General features: G+C 35.4%; 1 protein-coding gene across 11 annotated transcripts in view; it reads right to left on the bottom strand.

The window, feature by feature from the left end:
- The window catches only part of DLG2 (discs large MAGUK scaffold protein 2), a 2,039,030-nt gene that overhangs the window by 947,743 nt on the left and 1,074,910 nt on the right, over window positions 1-16,377 (bottom strand). The window lies entirely within an intron of this gene.

Here is a 16,377-nt window from a genome sequence, read left to right as displayed (position 1 = left end):
ATCCTACGTGTGCTCATCAGCCAGTCTTACCCCCAGTTTGCAAGAATAACACTTTATTTCTCTGGAGGCTGGCCCGGGACAAAGGGCGAAGTGAACAGGATGAAAATCTATCCCCTAATGGCGGAGTGAAGGTCCTCAGCTTTTAAACTCATTGGTTCCACCTCTAAAGCAACCTGGGCTGCTTTTATAAGCACAGGTTTACTGCCTTAAGACTGAGTAATGGAGAGGGGCTTAAATCTGCCTTCAAATTAAAATAGAGCAATTTACTCCCTTTTCTTTTAACAAGGGAGTTTTCTTGTAGTGATAGCCAGAGTTAAATGGAGGACTGTAATATCACTTTTGAGAAGGTAGATTTATGGCAACTCTTAAACCATTCTCCTTTGAAGAATTCTTACATTTGATTCTACCACCAAGTGCTTCCAATTTCAATTACCTTACTAGGGTTTAGACTATTATGTGAGGCATTTTAAAGGTAAAGTCAATTTTAAGAGACAAGTGTTTCCTCCAGTAAGAGATAATGTCTAAGCCTTTGCCCATCCTACTAGAGGACAAAAAAATTAAACTGCTCACCTCAGCAAGGAAAACCTTCCATCCACTGATCCACAAATGAGACTCAATCCAGTAAATGTTTTCCAGTTGATCTGAAAGACTTGCCCTAGGGAGCATCTGTTGACCAAAGAATGTCAACACACTTACAGAAAATTGGAAAAGAATTCCCTTCTCTCACTATAAGTCACTTGAGGTTTACCCCCAAAGAGTGTTGGGTCTCCATTGAACAGAATGCCATTTTATAAAGTACACTGAATATCCTCATAAGCAATCGGAGGGAGAACAAGGCAGTGTGGGATCAGGACCCATGTCCATGTTACTCACTAAAGTAACCCTGGTGCCTAGAACAGTGTTGAACACAATGCATTCAATGTATATTTGCTGAATAAATGAATAATCTGGGTTCAAACCCTGGCTTTGTTTCTAAATTGTTTCCTTGTTTTCTCTGAGCTTGATTTGCCTCATCTGTAAAATAAGATAATTGGGCAGAAGATTTTTTAGGCCCCTTCCTGCCCTGTGAGTCTATGATTCTGATTCCTAGTCTATGGGTCTCCATGTGAGTATTGAACAGAAATGTCTAGTGCTCACCAGGGGCACAGGCTCTGATAAAATGATTCAGTGTTCTGAAAAGCCAACAGTGGTACCCTTGGGGCAGCCCAGATTCTTCTCCTTCTTCAACATGCCTAACTGCCACCTGGGGTTTGGTTTTGCCATTAGCTGTTACTTTTGCTCTGTGTTCTCATTTCCTATGCACTCTACTTTCCTTTAATTTCCTTTTGACACTCTTAGACAACCCTTCTGCAAAATTCACCACATCACACCTTGTACTCTTTGGGAAAAAAAAGTGCCACAGAAATCCAACAAGTAAATTAATGACAACTCCTGCTTAGCTTTCAAAGAGCTACTCAGTAGGACCACAGTTTACCCCAATATTGCTGTGATGTTAAAGGAATTCATTATTCCTGCATATGCGTTTGTCTAAGCTGTGATTTAGTTAAAAGACTGTTCAGTTAACAGAATAAAGTCGATGAAAAGGGGAGGGGGAGCAATCGTCCCTATATTAATGAGTAGAATTTTCCATTTTTAATATTTTAAGATGGAATCCAACAATAAAGAAGTGAGAAAAAAATACCAAGCATTCAAATCACTGATATCAAAGAGGAAATCAAAGAATGTTAATTTACTCTGATGAGACTGTCAGATCATAAAACAATTTTTGCACTTTCTTCATAAGTTAAGGTTTCTTAAGTCACTAAAACTGGCGCTTGGCAAGATCTTTGACGCTTGATCATTTTGTTGGTTGGTTTTGCTGTTATACTGAACCCTTAATGACCTTCTTCACACACCTGACCCAGAGGCTTTATAAACTTTTATAGGATGGAGTTCTTAAGAAGATAAGTTGGGCCTACCAGCTGAGATTTAACTTTAAAGATAACAGTAATAACTATTATTCCTTAAACAGGCATTTGGAGATAGAAAGGGCAGTGTGGAATAGGTCATCTGTAGTCAGGGCCTACATGTAAGGCAAATGCTTAGCACAATGTAGGTATTCAAAATATATTTTTTGAATATGTCTATGGCAAAATAAGACAATCCACACACTTGGAAAGTCTAGAAGAGGCAATAGAAGCATATCCACAATTTTCAGTTGTAAAAGATTTTTTAAAGATGGGTATCATGTCGATGGAATGAAGTCATTGCCATAGTTATACAACCATCTTTGCTGGGCTCTCTCCAGGCAGGTGTACCTGCTACAAAGAAGGCGGCAGCTGCCTACAGTAAATCCTAATAGTCTCTAACCATTGCTCTGCTGATTGAGACAAATAACTTCTGCAGCTCTGCTGTGTACGGAAAACAAGTTTTTCAGGCGCTTTCCATCTGTATATCATCAGTACCTGGACAGACCTTTTCCTTTATAATTTCATTTTTAATACCTCTCATATGACAGAAGCCTACCATTGCAGCTGAGTTTGAGATGCAACATTAATCCTTTGAAGCAGCTTTTGGTCCATGCCTCAACACACACAGTGTGAGTCTCCTCTGAATTCTCAAGGTAAATGCAATATTTAAATCAAGCCATTAAGAATTATACAGCTACATTTTCTGCCTAGCACACACATGATTTTCTTTTAAAAATCATCTAAATATATCATAAATAATTATAAAAACAGAGTAAATATTAAGCCCTAGAAATTAATATCTGGTAGCTTGAAAAGCTATCTAGGTTAGGTGTATGGTATATACCAAAGAAAATACATGTTTGAAATGTAAAAAGTTAATGTACAAAACCAATAAACATTTAAATATTTGTTTGATTTGTTTGCGTATATGATATACATAGTTGATAGCCCTTAAAGTCCGATATTAGTCTATTATCAAACAGCAGGTGTCGAATAGACACTACATAGAATTTATGACTAAAAGAAGATAAACATAATATTTAATTTTAATTCACAGGGATGCCAAAATGTTGATGTTAGTTACCTCTGTAGAGAGTAGTGAAAAGGGAGGATAAAAACAGTTACATTTTAGTCTATACAGTTGTGCGATATTTGAGTCTTCTACAATGAGAATATATTCATGTTATTACTTATATGATTAAAAAGGTAAGCAATACTTTTCCACAAAAATGTATTAATTATTATTACTATTGTCAAGCACTGGGGACCGCAAACTGAATAAGATACAGTCCCTCCTCTCAAGGAGTTGTATATAGCTGGGGACATAGATGCATAAAATGATAAATTTCAGTGCAGAATGGCATAACAGATGTGTGAAAAATAATGTGGGAGCTCAGAAAGAAAATTACTGTTTTTTTTTGGTTTCTATATAAGCCCAATAATGAATGTCAACTGGAAAAAGCGCAATAATTAGTGTCGATGTACATAAAAAGGCAAAGGAATAGCTCACACTTTCTGCATGTTTTATATGTATGGACAATAGGAAAAATGGTCACTCTAGTTGTATATGTACATTAAAAGCAATGACCCAGTTGCAAACAGTTATTTTTCTGCCCCAAAGAACCAACCAGTCATGGATAAGTGTGAAAAAATGTTTGTCACTACAAATAACAAACCTACTGACTCTTAATTATAATGAGCTAGGCCTTCTCCTTTTTTCTGCTCTAAAAATCATCACAATCAATTCTTTAGTCTTTCAATATCTCATATGTCCTTTCTTTTAAATGTTTGATTATATTTAGGCACCCAGAGATACAAGAAAGTAATATAACACTCACCCATGTACATACCACCTAGATTTATTAAATGTTAACACTTTGCCATATTTGATTCAGATTGATTTTAAAGAAATAAACTCTTCAGAATATAATCAAAATCTCCCACCTCACTCCATTCCACCTTAAATTCATCTCAAAAGAATGTTCAAGAAACATTCTTGTACCTCTCTCTTTAAGGACATACAACTTTATCTAGAGTAGATACTTCAAAATGTAATTGATGGATCATAGGATGTGTCCACTGGTAGTTTATGTGAGTCCTATATTCTAGATGACATGTTATAATCAGACATTAATTTTTTCAAACATAATGTATACTGTTAACTCTTTGTAGTTTTGATGTTCATTTTCTTAATCACTGGTGAGGCTTAGCATTTTTTCATATATTTATTGTCTATTTGAACTTCCTTCTATTCATAGCCTTTGTTCATTTTTGAATTAGGTTATATCTTACTGATTTATAAAAGTATTTTGTGTATTCTGGACACTAATTCTTTACTACATGCACTGAAAATGTCTGCTCCCAATCTCTGACTTGTCTTTTAATTTCATTTATGTTTTATCATACACAGTTCTCACGTACTGAAATTTATCAATGTTTTCCTTTATGTGTGTACATTTTGTATCTTAAGAAAATTTTCCCCATCTCAAGTTCATAAATAAATCATCTTATATTTTCTTCTAAGTCTTAAATTTTTTTTTTAAACATCTTTATTGAAGTATAATTGCTTTACAATGGTGTGTTAGTTTCTGCTTTATAACAAAGTGAATCAGTTATACATATACATATGTTCCCATATCTCTTCCCTCTTGCATCTCCCTCCCTCCCACCCTCCCCATCCCACCCCTCTAGGTGGTCACAAACCACCGAGCTGATCTCCCTGTGCTATGCGGCTGCTTCCCACTAGCTATCTATTTTACATTTGGTAGTGTATATATGTCCATGACACTCTCTCACCCTGTCACATCTCACCCCTCTCCCTCCCCACATCCTCAAGTCCATTCTCTAGTAGGTCTGTGTCCTTATTCCCGTCTTGCCACTAGGTTCTTCATGGCCTTTTTTTTTTTTCCTTAGATTCCATATATATGTGTTAGCATACTGTATTTGTTTTTCTCTTTCTGACTTACTTCACTCTGTATGACAGACTCTAAATCCATCCACCTCATTACAAATACCTCCATTTCATTTCTTTTTATGGCTGAGTAATATTCCATTGTATATATGTGTCACATCTTCTTTATCCATTCATCCAATGATGGACACTTAGGTTGCTTCCATGTCCTGGCTATTGTAAATAGAGCTGCAATGAACATTCTGGTACATGACTCTTTTTGAACTATGGTTTTCTCAGGGTATATGCCCAGTAGTGGGATTGCTGGGTCATATGGTAGTTCTATTTTTAGTTTTTTAAGGAACCTCCATACTGTTCTCCATAGTGGCTGTATCAATTTACATTCCCACCAACAGTGCAAGAGGGTTCCCTTTCCTCCACACCCTCTCCAGCATTTATTGTTTGTAGATTTTTTGATGATGGCCATTCTGACCGGTGTGAGATGATATCTCATTGTAGTTTTGATTTGCATTTCTCTAATGATTAATGATGTTGAGCATTCTTTCATGTGTCTGTTGGCAATCTGTATATCTTCTTTGGAGAAACGTCTATTTCGGTCTTCTGCCCATTTTTGGATTGGGTTGTTCGTTTTTTTGTTATTGAGCTGCATGAGCTGCTTGTAAATCTTGGAGATTAATCCTTTGTCAGTTGCTTCATTTGCAAATATTTTCTCCCATTCTGATGGTTGTCTTTTGGTCTTGTTTATGGTTTCCTTTGCTGTGCAAAAGCTTTTAAGTTTCATTAGGTTCCATTTGTTTATTTGTGTTCTTATTTCCATTTCTCTAGGAGCTGGGTCAAAAAGAATCTTGCTGTGATGTGTGTCATAGAGTGTTCTGCCTATGTTTTCCTCTAAGATTTTGATAGTGTCTGGCCTTACACTTAGGTCTTTAATCCATTTTGAGTTTATTTTTGTGCATGGTGTCAGGGAGTGTTCTAATTTCATACTTTTACATGTATCTGTCCAATTTTCCCAGCACCACTTATTGAAGAGGCTGTCTTTTCTCCACTGTATATGCTTGCCTCCTTTATCAAAGATAAGGTGACCATATGTGCGTGGGTTTATCTCTGGGCTTTCTATCCTGTTCCATTGATCTATATTTCTGTTTTTGTGCCAGTACCAAACTGTCTTGATTACTGTAGCTTTGTAATATAGTCTGAAGTCAGGGAGCCTGATTCCCCCAGCTCCATTTTTCGTTCTCAAGATTGCTTTGGCTATTCGGGGTCTTTTGTGTTTCCATACAAATTGTGAAATTTTTTGTTCTAGTTCTGTGAAAAATGCCAGTGGTAGTTTGATAGGGATTACATTGAATCTGTAGATTGCTTTGGGTAGTAGAGTCATTTTCACAATGTTGATTCTTCCAATCCAAGAACATGGTATATCTCTCCATCTATTTGTATCATCTTTAATTTCTTTCATCAGTGTCTTATAATTTTCTGCATACAGGTCTTTTGTCTCCTTAGGTAGGTTTATTCCTAGATATTTTATTCTTTTTGTTGCAACGGTAAACAGGAGTGTTTTCTTAATTTCACTTTCAGATTTTTCGTCATTAGTGTATAGAAATGCAAGAGATTTCTGTGCATTAATTTTGTATCCTGCTACTTTACCAAATTCATTGATTAGCTCTAGGAGTTTTCTGGTAGCATCTTTAGGATTCTCTATGTATAGTATCATGTCATCTGCAAACAGTGACAGCTTTACTTCTTCTTTTCCGATTTGGATTCCTTTTATTTCTTTGTCTTCTCTGATTGCTGTGGCTAACACTTCCAAAACTATGTTGAATAATAGAGGTGAGAGTGGGCAACCTTGTCTTGTTCCTGATCTTAGTGGAAATGGTTTCAGTTTTTCACCATTGAGGACAATGTTGGCTGTGGGTTTGTCATATATGGCCTTTATTATGTTGAGGAAAGTTCCCTCTATGCCTACTTTCTGCAGGGCTTTTATCATAAATGGGTGTTGAATTTTGTCGAAAGCTTTCTCTGCATCTATTGAGATGATCATATGGTTTTTCTCCTTCAATTTGTTAATATGGTGTATCACGTTGACTGATTTGCGTATATTGAAGAATCCTTGCATTCCTGGGATAAACCCCACTTGATCATGGTGTATGATCCTTTAAATGTGCTGTTGGATTCTGTTTGCTAGTATTTTGTTGAGGATTTTTGCATCTATGTTCATCAGTGATATTGGCCTGTAGTTTTCTTTCTTTGTGACAACTTTGTCTGGTTTTGGTATCAGGGTGATTGTGGCCTCGTAGAATGAGTTGGGGAGTGTTCCTCCCTCTGCAATATTTTGGAAGAGTTTGAGAAGGATAGGTGTTAGCTCTTCTCTAAATGTTTGATAGAATTCACCTGTGAAGCCATCTGGTCCTGGGCTTTTGTTTGTTGGAAGGTTTTTAATCACAGTTTCAATTTCAGTGCTTGTGATTGGTCTGTTCATATTTTCTATTTCTTCCTGGTTCAGTCTCGGCAGGTTGTGCATTTCTAAGAATCTGTCCATTTCTTCCAGGTTGTCCATTTTATTGGCATAGAGTTGCTTGTAGTAATCTCTCATGATCTTTTGTATTTCTGCAGTGTCAGTGGTTACTTCTCCTTTTTCATTTCTAATTCTATTGATTTGAGTCTTCTCCCTTTTTCTCTTCATGAGTCTGGCTAATGGTTTATCAATTTTGTTTATCTTCTCAAAGAACCAGCTTTTAGTTTCATTGATTTTTGCTATTGTTTCCTTCATTTCTTTTTCATTTATTTATGATCTGATCTTTATGATTTCTTTCCTTCTGCTAGCTTTGGGGGTTTTTTGTTCTTCTTTCTCTAATTGCTTCAGGTGCAAGGTTAGGTTGTTTATTTGAGATGTTTCCTGTTTCTTGAGGTAGGCTTGTATTGCTATAAACTTCCCTCTTAGCACTGCTTTTGCTGCATCCCATAGGTTTTGGGTCGTCGTGTCTCCATTGTCATTTGTTTCTAGGTAATTTTTGATTTCCCCTTTGATTTCTTCAGTGATCACTTCGTTATTAAGTAGTGTATTGTGTAGCCTCCATGTGTTTGTATTTTTTACAGATCTTTTCCTGTAATTGATATCTAGTCTCATAGCGTTGTGGTTGGAAAAGATACTTGATACGATTTCAATTTTCTTAAATTTACCAAGGCTTGATTTGTGACCCAAGATATGATCTATCCTGGAGAAAGTTCCATGAGCACTTGAGAAAAATGTGTATTCTGTTGTTTTTGGGTGGAATGTCCTATAACTATCAATTAAGTCCATCTTGTTTAATGTATCATTTAAAGCTTGTGTTTCCTTATTTTCATTTTGGATGATCTGTCCATTGGTGAAAGTGGGGTGTTAAAGTCCCCTACTATGATTGTGTTGCTGTCAATTTCTCCTTTTATGGCTGTTAGTATTTGCCTTATGTATTGAGGTGCTCCTATGTTGGGTGCATAAATATTTACAATTTTTATACCTTCCTCTTGGAGCGATCCCTTGATCATTATATAGTGTCCTTCTTTGTCTCTTGTAATAGTCTTTATTTTAAAGTCTATTTTGTCTGATATGAGAATTGCTACTCCAGCTTTCTTTTGATTTCCCTTTGCATGGAATATCTTTTTCCATCCCCTCACTTTCAGTCTGTATGTGTCTCTAGGTCTGAAGTGGGTCTCTTGTAGACAGCATATATATGGGTCTTGTTTTTGTATCCATTCAGCCAGTCTGTGTCTTTTGGTGGGATCATTTAATCCATTTACATTCAAGGTAATTATCAATATGTATGTTCCTATTCCCATTTTCTTAAATGTTTTGGGTTTGTTATTGTAGGTGTTTTCCTTCTCTTGTGTTTCTTGCCTAGAGAAGTTCCTTTAGCATTTGTTGTAAAGCTGGTTTGGTGGTGCTGAACTCTCTCAGCTTTTGCTTGTCTGTAAAGGTTTTAATTTCTCCATCAAATCTGAATGAGATGCTTGCTGGGTAGAGTAATCTTGGTTGTAGGTTTTTCTCCTTCATCACTTTAAGTATATCCTGCCACTCCCTTCTGGCTTGCAGAGTTTCTGCTGAAAGGTCAGATGTTAACCTTATGGGGATTCCCTTGTGTGTTATTTGTTGTTTTTCCCTTGCTGCTTTTAATATGTTTTCCTTATATTTAATTTTTGACAGTTTGATTAATATGTGTCTTGGTGTGTTTCTCCTTGGATTTATCCGGTATGGGATTCTCTGTGCTTCCAGGACTTGATTAACTATTTCCTTTCCCATATTAGGGAAGTTTTCAACTATTATCTCTTCAAATATTTTCTCAGTCCCTTTCTTTTTCTCTTCTTCTTCTGGGACCCCTATAATTCGAATGTTGGTGCGTTTAATGTTGTCCCAGAGGTCTCTGAGACTGTCCTCAGTTCTTTTCATTCTTTTTTCTTTATCCTGCTCTGCAGTAGTTATTTCCACCATTTTATCTTCCAGGTCACTTATCCTTTCTTCTGCCTCAGTTATTCTGCTATTGATCCCATCTAGAGTATTTTTAATTTCATTTATTTTGTTTTTCCTCATTGCTTGGTTCCTCTTTAGTTCTTCTATGTCCTTGTTAAATGCTTCTTGCATTTTGTCTCTTCTATTTCCAAGATTTTGGATCATCCTTACTATCATTATTCTGAATTCTTTTTCAGGTAGACTACCTATTTCCTCTTCATTTGTTAGGTCTGGTGTGTTTTGACCCTGCTCCTTCATCTGCTGTGTGTTTTTCTGTCATCTCATTTTGCTTATCTTACTGTGTTTGGGGTCTCCTTTTCACAGGCTGCAGGTTCGTAGTTCCCGTTGTTTTTGGTATCTGTCCCCAGTGGCTAAGGTTGGTTCAGTGGGTTGTGTAGGCTTCCTGGTGGAGGGAACTAGTGCCTGAGTTCTGGTGGAGGAGGCTGGATCTTGTCTTTCTGGTGGGCACGTCCACGTCTGGTGGTGTATTTTGGGGTGTCTGTGGCCTTATTATGATTTTAGGCAGCCTCTCTGCTAATGGATGGGGCTGTGTTCCTGTCTTGCTAGTTGTTTGGCATAGGGTGTCCAGCACTGTAGCTTGCTGGTCGTTGAGTGAAGCTGGGTCTTGATGTTGAGATGGAGATCTCTGAGAGATTTTCGCCGTTTGGTATTACGTGGAGCTGGGAGGTCTCTTGTGGACCAGTGTCCTGAAGTTGGCTCTCCCACCTCAGCGGCACAGCCCTGATGCCTGGCTGGAGCACCAAGAGCCTTTCATCCACACGGCTTTTGGGAGGTCTGACATTTTCTGCCAGCGTTCAGTGGTTGTTCTGTAGGAGTTGTTCCACATGTAGATGTATTTCTAATGTATTTGTGGGAAGGAAGGTGATCTCCGTGTCTTACTCTTCCGTCATCTTCTCTCTGCCTCTTAAATTTTTTAAAATAATTTTATGGTGTGCGATGGGAATCTATTCCCCCCCCATATTTATGGCCAGTTGTCTATCTTTATCCTAAGTCATATGCCTAGATCACATGAGTGTGCATTTAATTATTTCTGGGTTCTTTTTTGATTGTTCTATTTTTATTTACCTGTGCTAATACCACATTATCTTGATTACTATGCTTTATAATAAATATTGACACTTGAAGTGCTAATCACCCTTTTCATATGATCTAATTTTTCAAATTAAGTTTTATAAAGTTGTACAATTGATGATTTTAATACTACACCCAATATTCCATGTTATTACTTGATAGTATTTTAGTTCCGTCTTGTTGTAGTAGTCCTATTCCAGACCAAATCTGTCATTATTATCACCATTATTTATTACTTTACAATTAATAGTCAAAATAACTCCCACATGTATTAATTTATTTTCTCATTATTTTTAGCATCCTAACCCTCCTAATTTTCCTTCTTACTGATGTATATAGTTTAATAGTTATTTCTGCAAAAGTCTGTGATGGTTAAATATGTTCACTCTTTTTATATTTTTCCTGAACTGTCTACATTCACCTTAGAGTTTGAAGGATAACATAGGTAAATAAAGATTTCTAGATTGACAGTGATTTTCCCTCAGCACTTTGAAGATATTATCTCATACCTCTTCTGGTATCTATTTTTATGATAAGATGTCTGCTGTCGATCCAATTGCTCTATTTTAAGAATATGTCTCTTTTCTATGATTTGTTTGAAGACTTCCTGTCTTTTTGAGCTACAGTTGCAATACAATATTTTTCTAAAATTCTGCTTGGAATTCATTATGTTTCTTCAGTCTGATTAGTTATAAACAAGCATCAGTCATTATTTCTTCCAATACGTCTTCCCCTTCATTCTCTCTATTCTCTCCTCCTAATATCCTGTTTCATTTTTCCTGGACCTTTTCATGTGACCCATCCTATTGCTTTTATACCTCCTATTATTCTTCTCCTCCCTGGTTTGTGCTTCTTTCAGGGTTATATTCTCAGACCTCATTCTTATTTTTTATCTTAAGTTTTAATCTATTGTCTTACCTATCTACAGAGTGTTTATTTTTAATGAATTATTATATATATATATATTTTTTAAATTTCTAGGCATTCTATATATTAAAATCCTCCCAGTCTCTTATCATGATGTTCTATTCTTTTATTATGATATTTATTCCTTCCTCTGTGATGTTTTTAATTTAAAACATATTCAATTTGTAGTCCTTATCTGGTACTCTTTTCATCTAATATTCTTGGAAGTCTAATCCTGTTGATTCTACTCATGGTGGGTAGCTTCTGCATGCCACTGTACATTTTTATTCTAAGATCTTCTTTAGTAAGATTGTACTTCCTGTGCAAGTCCCAGGGACCTTTAATTGTGCAATTGTTGCTACAGAATAATTTTGCATATTCTTCTGCTAGTTGCCCAGAGATTTCACTAGTTCAGGAGCAGTCCCATGTTTAATATATTTGGCTTAGTGTTATTCTGTTCACACAAAAGTGTTAAATTTAGTTGTTTTTTTTTTTCATTTTTCTACTCATAATAGAAATACTCTTCATTATTGCTTCCCTGGGCTAATGCATGAAGTTTTTAGAAGCCCTCTCATTAAATGAGAATGCTTTTAAGTTTTCAGTTTTACGCAGGGCTCTCAGTTTCATTTTTATTCCTTTGGTGATCCTAAGGTCAACTCTCTTGTCCTGATCAAAACCCCATACTCTTACTCCAAGGGCACCTATTGAGTCCCATATATCCTGGGATGCCATAGTCAGCTCAAGAAATCACTGCTCTAGCCATCACTTTATACAAACTCAGATAAGTCAAACTGGCTTGCCTCTAACATAACACTCCCTCCACCTCCTCCCAAATAAAACCTAGAGAATTTAACTGGCCTACATGTGAGGTTTTAGTGTTTAATAAGCATGTCTGACAATAGTATGTATAAGATTTATTGTGAAATGTTTCATGCAAGAGATTGCCAGGAAGTCACCTAATTAAAATGCTATTTAAAAGACACTCTCATATGATAATTAATTACCTCAAGTTAGATGTGAGATAGACTACCGCCATCATATTTGTGACCTTGGACAAGTAATGTCAATTCTATAAAGTGGGTAATAATGGAAACTATGCCATTGTGTTGATAATAAAAATCAAATGAGATAATACATGTAAACTGTTTAGAGCAGTACCTGACACACAGTATGGGTGCAATAAAAATGTTTATTTTCATTTTTTATTCATCCTCTAATCTTCAGGGAAGGCCAAAAAAAAAGAAAATTAAAAAGAAAAAAAAACAACGATAGTCTAGACAGAGAACACGTGCTTAGTATTACGAAGCAGAGAATTTTTTTTAAAACTCTTTTTATGACTGTATTTAATCATCCCCAATGTTAGGAAGTCTACCTTCTTAAGTTCTTTCCTCTTTTTTATTCCATTAGTGCAGAAAACAAATCAGTTTCCAAACCCTTGTAAAAATCTTTCATAAATTTAAAGACTTTCAGTTTCACAAATGTCTCTTTTCTGAGCCAAATGAATATTTTCTTAAGCTTTCTAAATAGCTTTTTTTTTTTTGAGAGTCTTCTCAGAGCCTCTTTTCATTTTACAGATTACTCATAAAAAGAATAACTCAAATGGATCCTGAATTTATATAGTAGTTCTGAATCCACATGTTGTGATTTGCCACATGCTTACAATTACATTTTGCTATAACTGGGGATACAGATTGATATGGCAATAACTACCAAAGGAATGTAGAACTGAGTGGATATAGGTGAGGAGCAAAGTTCAAGAATATCAAGCCAGCAGCCAAGAAAGAATGGATATCAAATGGAACATGCAAGAACTTTAACTTGTGAGTACAAAAATCAATGCAATAAACAAGACCATAGACAGCTTTCCTGAAAAAGCTATACAATGCTAAAAGACGGGTAGTGAGTAATTTTGTAACAGAGAATTCCATTCAATCCCTTCAAATTTACATGCTTTGCCAAAGCTTGCCACAAATAGAGACATTTAAACACCACCCATCTAATTAGAGCCCTTCGGCATGGGTACTTTCTTATCAATTATGATTCAGTTATACAGTCCAGTATTCTAGCTATCTCAACAGCAGGATTTCTCCCATCCATGGAAGTGGGGTGCAAATTTGGAGTCACTGCTTTTAACTTTAATTTCACTTTTACCAGTTGTCTTACCTCTGGGTATTGGACTCTATAATCAATTTCTAAAGTCACCCTAAACAAATAATCTGTTAGTCCATAACAATAAGACCCAAGAATTGATCTATAAGAGAATGTTCTTTTAAGTCCAATGGCCATCTTTGATGAAGTTATCCCCTTGCCATATCATCTTTTGGGTCTTCACCAAAGTATTTTCTGTTTCCCAGACACACACATTCTATGTGATTGAATCATTGTACATGCTGTTTCCTCTGCCTGCAGTCCTAACTCTTCACCTCACTTCCTGCTCCTTTTTGTCTTTGTCGTTTGACAAATCTTTACACATTTTTTGAGACTTGGCTCAGTAATTCTCTATGAAACCTTTCCTGATCCCTTGAGACAGGGCCAGTTTGTACTAATGCACTAAAACTAACATTTCCTATTGCACTTGTACACATCTCAGGTTTGGCTCTTATGACATTCATTTGTGATTACTTTGAACTTAAGTGTTGTCCCCTAAATGACTGTGAACAATTCAAGAAAATCCTTTATTTATTTTTGTATCCTCATAGTCCTTTGCACATGGCAGCCACTCAATAAATATATCTGAATAATTTAATAGTTATTTGCTGAATGAATAAACAAATGAATGAGCATATCACTTGAATTAAACTCCTTCATACTCCTGGGAGAAGCAAGGAAGGCACTATATAGACTCACATTAAGCATTTATTATTACCCTCTCTTTGTATTTTTACCTCATACTCATCTTCATACATTAAGAGATAAATCAAAGTCACTGTTAGAAGGGTTCAAAGTGCTTTGAAAACCAACGTTTCAAAAGATAAATCAATGAGACTTGTTGATTCGTGGCCTACCAGCTGTCCATTTTTTCACTTTGTAATTCCACCCCTTCCATAGATAGATACAGGTGATCTTTTGCAAAATTTAATACAGAAAACTATATTCATAAATAAATAACTCCTTCTTTCATTTCCTTAAAAATGAGACCCACTAATGAAAACATATAATCTATTCCTTTTCCATCCTGCCTCCTACATAAAACAGAAACAGCAGCTGCTGAAATCCTCAGTGCAAATGTCAATTGCAGATAGTGTTACTGAAAATATTCCTGATATTAATTGTAACCTCTCTCCGGCTTAAAGAATACAAAGGAGACCAACTTGCTAGGTGCCTCCGCTATGTCAGCTACTTTACCTTAAGCATCTTTACATGAAATTAATGTATTTCATCTTTAAGGTATACAAAGTATTTTGCCCACAAAACTATTTAACATGCCTTACCTCAGTATTTATCTACTCTCATCCATTTTTGCATGTTCACATAATACCTCTATTGTTGTTAATGTTATTTTAAAACTTAATTTGACTCACTTTTTATTTAAATAAATTTATTTTAAATAAACTTGTCATCACCAGAATAAACAAAAGTAAGACTCATCTCCATAAGTAATAAGTAATCATCCATTTTTGCATGTTCACATAATACCTCTATTGTTGTTTAGGTTATTTTAAAATTTAATTTGACTCACTTTTTATTTAAATAAATTTATTTTAAATAAACTTGTCATCACCAGAATAAACAAAAGTAAGACATCTCCATAAGTAATAAGTAACATATAAATAATACATGTTTATTAATAAGATTAAAAAGTAAAATAAAAACCAGAAATAATTTATAAAGTCTAGTTGAAAAGAGAATTGATGGTTTATATTCTAGTTCCAATTTTTCTTTTCTAATTTAAATTAAAATTAAAGTATAAGTATTTTTTAAATGTTTGCCATGTATCATCTTAAGTAAACCACAATTCTCTTTGAAAAGAGAATTGATGGTTTATATCCTAGTTCCAATTTTTCTTTTCCAATTTAAATTAAAATTAAAGTATAAGTATTTTTTAAATGTTTGCCATGTACCATCTTAAGTAAACCACACTTTAGGAAATAGTCTCATCTCATTTGATCATCTCAAGAAATCTCTGAGTCAGATAATATTATCTACCTTTTACATATTAGAAAGTGATATTTCTAAGACATTAAGTAACTTAATCCGGGTTTGCTCCTCCCTTAATTCTTGATTTTCAAAACTTGTCTGGTCTTCAATGTTCCTGTCTTTAAGACAGAGTGTAACAGTACAAAAAATATCATGCAATAGCTTATGATGAAATAAAAATAAATAAAGAAGGGGCAAGTGCTGTGAGTTCAGATAATATTCACTAGCCCAGGTGCTGGAGTAGAGAAGACAGACTTTCAATAAGAAAGGAAATTTGAGTTGGCGCTGAGAAAACAGATCAAGACAAAAAGTATATGTATTGCTTGAAACAGCATGAGTAAAAGTAAAAAGGTTGGAAAACATGAGATGTGTTTGAGGAATAGTGGGAAAGAAGGAAGAAAAGGCTGTAGCCATACTGTAATTAGAGAATGCCAATAAACACTTAATCATGACAGATATGGTCAGAGTTGGAGAGTCGGCAGAATGATAGAGGCAGAAGAGATAATGGGGGTCTTAGTTAGGGTGATGATGGTAGGAAAAAGGCAAGAAGCAATGTAAGAAACATTCTTTCTTGACACCGTAGATGAGATTTGGATCCCTGACTCAGTCCCTTAACACAATACTTTTCACAATGTTTGTCACATTGACGATGATCTATTTAGTATATATATTTTCCTTGCTTTCCTTGTGGAACATTCCAGGAAAGTAGGGAACATGCTTGTGTTTTCACCATTGTATCTCCTGTGTCTAACAAAGTGCCTGGTGCATTATAAGTGCTCTAAAACAATTTTTCTAAATGCATGAATAAAAAAAGGAATAACTAAGGAGACAGAATCTGTAAAAATGCGACAGGTGCTTTATAGGCTGAGCACTTGAAGTCAAAAGTAACTGGAGATTCGAGC

This window comes from Balaenoptera musculus, chromosome 8 (assembly GCF_009873245.2).
Source record: "Balaenoptera musculus isolate JJ_BM4_2016_0621 chromosome 8, mBalMus1.pri.v3, whole genome shotgun sequence".
NCBI classification, from domain to species: Eukaryota; Metazoa; Chordata; class Mammalia; order Artiodactyla; family Balaenopteridae; genus Balaenoptera; species Balaenoptera musculus.
Note: the sequence above shows the minus strand (reverse complement) of the source record. Positions and strands in the feature narration are given on the sequence as shown.